We start from the raw sequence: 7,449 nt of genomic DNA, 5'->3' as shown, positions 1-7,449 counted from the left end.
AAAAACCAGACGGACGGAGGGTGAGGGGAGAAAAACCAGATGGCCAGATGGGGGTGCGGGGAGGCGCGGAGTTCGGGTCGGGTTTGGAGGCTCGCGTACTTATTCAGTACCAGTACCCAGGGTCCTGAATTTTAGTCGCTAGAACTTGTTCCTACTTTCTAGCGATCGTTTGTTCACCTTTTCCGGTTAGAAAAATATTCACTCTCAACCAGGGCAGCACCTTTTCCGATTAAAATTCGACTTTTCCAATCACGATCCCTGTTTTGGGGCTGCAGTCAGAACGGCCGGGGGGCGCTGGCACAGTGGATATTACCCATAGAGTGTGTCCATTATAACATAGTTGAGTTGAGGTGAGCCTCCTCTATTCTTCCCAGTTCTTGGGGCTTCCTGAAAGCGAAAACTGTATGTAAGTCCGCTCGTGTCTTAATGGAGTAGCTCCCTTTCTGTTACTCATGTGTCTGCCGGCCATGTCCGTGCGTGGTGTGAGCGCCTGCGCTAGGAACTCTATAGGAGAAACCTCCGTATTTGATGGCTCTTTTGTGTGCCCGTGTGCGGCTAGTTTGAGAGCCGGTGTCCGCGGAGAAGTGTTCCCTTCGGGTGGAACTGCGTGGGGAGACGGCAGGATCCCGCGCCGTGTCGGCCGTGTCCGTAGATGTCCGGGAGCGTAGAGGCGCTGAGCCTTTATGGCCCAGGAGCGTTCGAGAAGTGCGGTGAGTACCGAGTATGACTTTTACAAACAGAGAGCACAAGCAGCCCGGCAGCCATGTTGGCCTCGCCAGCCCGAGAAGAAGATCCTGATATAAGAACGAATTCATATGGAGCTAAATTCATACGCAGAATATTATATCTGCCGCCGAATACTTTATATATCCCATAATCACGCCAAATACAATACTCACCTTAATCAAGCCGAATAAAGAATCCGTATGAATTCTTTATCTGTCCCTAGCGCAGCGCTCACACCACGCACAGACATGGCCGGCAGACATAGGGGTAACAGAAGGGAACTACTCCATTAAGACACGAGCGGGTTTACATACGGCTTTCTTTTTCGGGAAGCCCCAAGGACTGGGAAGAACAGAGGAGGCTCATCTCAACTCGGCTATGTTATAGTGGACACACTCTCTGGGCTATGTATTATATTGGAGAACAGGAACTGGAACTCTCTCCTACTAGCTACTCTCGCTCTCTTCCTCCGATCCTTCTTTTTCCCGATGCCTTCATGCTTGCAGTAGAGCACCGTCTTTTATAGACACGGCCGGGAGTGCTTCCAGCAGTGTCGTCCTAATCCCCGCAGGCATGGGCTTGATTGCCTCACATGCCACAGAGTTGCGGAAATGCCTGGCTTGCACTTCCTTGGACGGATGCGGCTTCAGGCTTGGAGTGCGCTTCCTTGGATGGATACTTCTCTAGCTTTATTCAAACAGATGAAGAGCAGACGACGATATTTAATTTTACCAGCATTCATTCATATTTATATTTTGTTTACAGGCATTCGAGATATTCGTACATTCTGCGGCATAAGCATTGATTCGAGAAAATTTATTCGATGACCTTCTGCCGGGACATACGTGGCTTACCACGGCTGGAGATTTGGTAGTACCACTACTAAATACTAAACTGGGGAGGGTCTTCATTTGCATACACGCATACATACACATGCTTGCTTAAAAATGCATTTATTTCAATTTTACTTGGTATTTCGTGTTAATGGTGTGTTAAGATTTCTTGCTTAGCATTTTAAAAATTTGGAATGTCACATTTGGCTAAAAGATAGGAGGGGTAAAATCGGTGAAAACAGTGAAAGATAGATACGATTTTAGCTAGCGAAGGAACGTGTATCTGAATTGTCCGATATTTGTATTCATTTAAATATCAATATGGATATTCATAACTGTATTTGAATTTAATATTGTAGCAAAGTGAATACATCTTAATCTAATTTTCATTAATTTTCTCTACCCAATTCCACACTGTATTCGACGATGTCCAAATCCATTTTTGTTGGAACTATTTAAAAAATTCTATTCATTTCCCATAACCCATATTATAATTTTTTATAATAAAGATGTAAGAAGATTAAATTTACTATTAAATATTCTTATTTTATCTATTTATCTATGAAATTACTTTTATAATTTTTATTTGTAAATGTTTATATATTTATTGAAATACATTTTTATTTGTAGTTCTATTTTTATGTATTTATTTAATAAAACTAGCATAGACGCACATGACACTCACGTGACTTCTATACACACTAAAAAGTCTAAGTGGAGGTTAGACATATCTTACAATTTTTTGCGGATAACAGGAGCGTGTTGATTTGGTTGTTTGTCATGATAAGTAATAAGTATGTTTGGCATACAAGATTGCGCCACTGTCATCTTTCAACCCTGATACCTGGTTTATGGCCACTTTGCCAATAGAAAACGAATTTTTTTCTTTCTTTCGAGATCACTCTGACTAGTTCGGTTGAGCTCTGGTGCTGACCCAGGATTCAGATTTTGGCTTGCCTTGAATGAATCATGTTGCTTGTTCGGATAACGATGAGTAAAATCGACATAGCCTCTTGATGTGTTATGAGACGATGCAATAGTCAATTCCCCGTCTATCCTCAACTTATGGATCACAAGAGATCAGATATTCATCTGACTAGAACATTCGGCGCGCGATGCGCGCCCTACTATTTGAAGAATCAAATGCAAGCAACCATAAGGCAATAAAAATGATAAACTATATACATAGTATAAGATGAATTCAATAAGACCCTTTTCTGGCACGAAACAATTTTCCTTATGGGTTTCAACACCAATCAACAAATTGAGGACCCAATTTGTCTATCTAATAATCTGTTGACTTCTCTCTCGTAGAGAGTTCTCTTGACAGGTTCTTCATCCTTCTGACCACAAATGCTTTGATACTTTTCTTGTAATAAAGCATCATCTGCTTTGCCATTAGCATTGGTTAGCACTTTGAAGAAGTTACCATATTCAAGTAGGGTTGTAAAAACATTGTGCTTCATATTTTGAACATCACTCACAAAAATAGTAACTATGCTTTGTGTTTTGCTGATAATTGCTTCCTCTGTAAACAAAATGTATGTCTCCTTTTGTCCAAACTACTAAGCCTCCTGTTTCTATCTGAGGAAAAAGGCAACCCATCAAAGAGAATCACAATTTTTGAACTTAAGACCAATCACGGAATAATCATACCACTAAAAGTGCTCAAAATAATATGGTTGGCACCAAAATAATCTTTTCTTTATAAACAGACCACGACATATTGACCCCACAAGGCACATATGACATTGTAAGCCCCAAAAACCATGGATGGAGTAAACAACAGAATCAAAAGAAAAACTCAAAAACACTAAATCCATAAATGGTTTCTTAACAAATGGTTGCAAGCCCCAAAAAACATGAGCACCCTGCAGCGGGGTTCATCCTTCTCAAATGGTTTCTTCTGATCAGGCAAATGCTACATCCAACCATAAATATTCCATCAGGTTAACATGTCATTTCAAGGTTTTTATAAGTAAAAAACTGGCTACAGAATTTTTTGTAGCACAAAATATGAGTGCATATTTTGGATCACATTTTAACATTCAAAATGTCAAAAATAGTATGAGCTGGAACAACACAGCCAGCATAGATGCAGCAGGATGTTCAGAGTAAGGAAATAACCAAATTTTATCCAGAAACAAGTTTGAATATACTGCTGGTGTCTATTCCAGTATTTCAGCAATCCTGTAGCAAAACTTGTAAAGGAGTTTAATCATGGCAACAGCATTTTTCTGGCTTCTGATCAAGCGGAGACCCCTGCAACAAGATAACCATAGCGAGTCTGCAATCAAAAACCTGAAGCAAAGGACATAATCTTAAACAAATTACCAACAAAACCTATGTAGTTTTCTACAAATGGGTAAAATTGCCAAACTACATACCATGGATCATGACTTACTTGATAAGCTACAATAAAAATACTGATAAATGTACTATTTCAGCTTAACATGGCACGCTTAAAAGCACATACCGTTAGTTGATATCACACCAAATAACATAAGAAGAAGCAATAGTACAGTTGGCTTATTGAGTTATAATGTCCATTCCAGGAATAATTACCTTTGCACAAGCAAAACCTGTTGCAAGAGTGTAGTGTTTGACAGACTTGCCTCTTAGACTATTGATGTTCCAAATAGATTGAGAGTCACTTGCAGAAGCAGAACAAAATATATTAGGAAAGCCTCACAAAACCACACTTTGTGAAACTCCAAAAAAACAATTTATATGATTTGCCAAAAAACTGACCATTTCATATAAAAAAATATATAGATTTGACAACATCGTGACCCCTCCTTGATGAATCATAAAGATAAGGTAACTTCCGCAGGATCAAACCATGCCACTGGGAATGAGCAATGATACATGTTCTGCCCATCTATCAGCATTGTAGCAGATGCTGCATAAGGCAGTATAAACCCATGATAGGCGTCAAACTAAAGTTCATACAAATTAAAGTACATAATATTAAAGAAAATAAATGGCACATTGATAAGGAAATGTAAAGTAAATGATCAATATCGGATCTTTGCTCCCATTCCAACGGCAAGAACCGCTGCAGCAAAAGCAGCAGCATCAAAACCGCACCACCAATCTCCCTGTCACACGCAAAATCGAGCACATAGCAGCAAAATCGATCACATAGTAGCAAAATTGATTCCCCTCGCTGTTCCATCTCCCTATGCGGACCAGCCCAACGCAGTAGCAAAATTAATTCCTTTGTCAGCTCCTACCGATCTCTTGGTGGGCAGCGCATGCTGGTTGGGGAGGGAGGGGACGCGACAGCGCGGCTGGTCTTTTGGAGCTCGGGGGCAGGTGGCGGCGCAGGTGGCTCGGGAGGGAGGGGACGCGACATTGCGGTTGGTCTTTTGGGGCCCGCATCGGGAAGCGGCCATACATCGCCGGAGCAGGAAGGCATGGCGCGCACCAGCAGCTCGAGCAGGTGGACGGCCGCCGGTAGAAAGGAGAGCGTACCTGGCAATAATCTCCATCGAGGCGCTGGCTGGACAACTCCGTGGATGCCTGGGAGCATCGGCCATTGCTGCCACAGATGGATGGCCGGATGGAGCTTTTACATGTGGGAGTCGAGGGGAAGAAATTAAAAGAGACAGAGAGAGCTCGATTTGGACCTAGTTTTTCACTATTGAACTCTCAAAATTAAGATGTCAAAATCAAGATGAGGGGTGAGATGGCCACACCGCGCAGCGCCTGCTCCTGCGCCCGCGCTGCTCCTCCTCCTCGCATGGACGCCGCCGCCGCTAGCGGCCGTGCCTCTATCTCCCGCGTGCAGCCGTTGCCGGCAGTGCTGCGAGCAGGCTCGAGGGGTGAGGGGCGCCTCCAGGAAGAAGATGCTGAGAGAGAAGAAGAGAGGAGGCGCTGCCAGTGTAGAGAGAGAGAGAGGAGGCGGCGCGTTCAGGAGTGGGATGGCATGGATCCCGCGGGAGCGGGCGGCGGCGGTAGAGAGCAGGAGGAGCGGCGGAGGAAAGGGGCGATGGAGGCACACGGAGAGGGAGAAGGAGAGGGGGAGGTGGCAGCCTGTGCGGGGAGGCAGAGAGGGGGGGGGGGGAGAGAGAGAGAGGGCAGCAGCGGAGAACCGGGGTGAGGGACCTAGGGTTTGCGTCTGCGGGAGGGGGAAAACAAAAAGTGTGTCGGGTCTTTTTTCAAAATCAATAAGAATATTGAATTTTCTCTTCTTTGTATCGAAATAAGTATTAGATGGAGGTTCTAAGTAAAAAAATATATGAACGTAGTTAATGTGCAAACCATACGTGCTGGGTTTAGTTGCGATTTGTAAAATATTGGAGGACTTTTTTGTAAAGTGTCCAAAGCCACAATGAAGGACACGCGTCCCTGTTGCTCTCGTGAAGCACGGAGAGAGGAGCGTAGAGGAGGAGACTTTAACCATTGCGATGTTTTATCTTCTCACCGCATCAACCCCAGGCATCCCACATCATGCCGCGGCAGCCCCACCGTCCCTACGCCCCAACGCGCCATGTCTGCGTCCCGTCCCCCCGCGTCGCCACCACGCAGCCGAGCCACTGCACAACCATACTGCCCCCCACGCCACGGCAGCACAGATCGCTCCTCGGCGGCGTACTCACCACAGCCTTCCTTCTACTCTACACCTCCATCTGCCGCGACATCAGCGATTGATCTTGCAGCCGCGGTGGTGGGAGCAGAACGGCGCCATGGCATGAGCTCGGCAGGGAGCGGGAGGTGGACGGGCGGCGGGAGGGGGCTCGGCGGGAGCGGGAGAGAGGAGGCCATGGCAGCAGCGAGCGCCATCTGGGGTAGGGCCATCGGGGGTGGGAGTAGCGCGAGCGGCACAGGTGGCCAGGACCTGCAGCGCGAGCGGCATGGGCGGTCAATACCGCGGAGCCACGCCACTAGACTGGGCGACGGCGAGGGTGGGGCAGCGTGAGCGGCTCCGGCCGAAACACCGGGCGACGGCGATGGTGGGGAAGTGCGGAGCAGTGAGGTGGAGCGTGGGAGGATGGGAGCCGGTCCAGTCAATGGGCATGTATCTGGGTGAAGTGTCGGTCAATAGGTGCGCGCGTGGAAGTATGGGTGGGTACGTGGGTGGGTAAGTGCGGAGCGGCGAGAAAAAACACGAGTTTTGGGCACAAACACTCTTGAACTCGTAGTTTTTTAGCCAGTCTCAATGAGAGTATCATAGAGTTTTATGACATTAAATACTATCATTTTTGCTGACATGACAGAGAGAGAAGGATAGAGTTTCATGGGATGTGAGGAGAATTTCATGAGATATGAGGAGAGTTTCATCACCATGAAACTCATCTAGCACAGTTACCTAGTTCTCAGTCTATGTAACTGTGCCCATCAAACTCCCACTAATACTGTCCTTATAGGTCTACCCCTTCTTCTACCTCCCTCCATCTTGACAAGTGGGTCCAGTGTAAGAGGTACGGCGGGCCCAATACAGGTGAGAAAAATTTTCAATTATTTTGGATCTTTATAGTATATAGATAGATATTTATTGATAGATAAGCTATTTTGACTAAGCTATTTTATTATGTTGTTGTACTTTAGTTTGTACTTGTATAACAATCTTGTATTCTAAAACTACCAATAAAGAAAATACTAAACGTTATTTTATTATCTGAATCTGAGATATCCATTTTGTATTTGTATTCAAGAATATTCGAAACTGTATCCGTATTCAATTTAAAATGCGGTAAAATGTGCTATCTAAATCCGACTCCATGCGAATCCGATCCGCTTCCATCCTTAATTTTAATGGCATCATAGTTCTTGTAGGCAAGGGATGAAAATATAAGAATCGATAGTATTGAAGGGATAAATTAATTTGGATGGTAGGGATGAGTTAAATTTCCAATGTGTACAGGAAATTAACTTTGGTGATGAA

Source organism: Panicum virgatum, chromosome 3K (assembly GCF_016808335.1).
Source record: "Panicum virgatum strain AP13 chromosome 3K, P.virgatum_v5, whole genome shotgun sequence".
NCBI lineage: Eukaryota > Viridiplantae > Streptophyta > Magnoliopsida > Poales > Poaceae > Panicum > Panicum virgatum.
Note: the sequence above shows the minus strand (reverse complement) of the source record.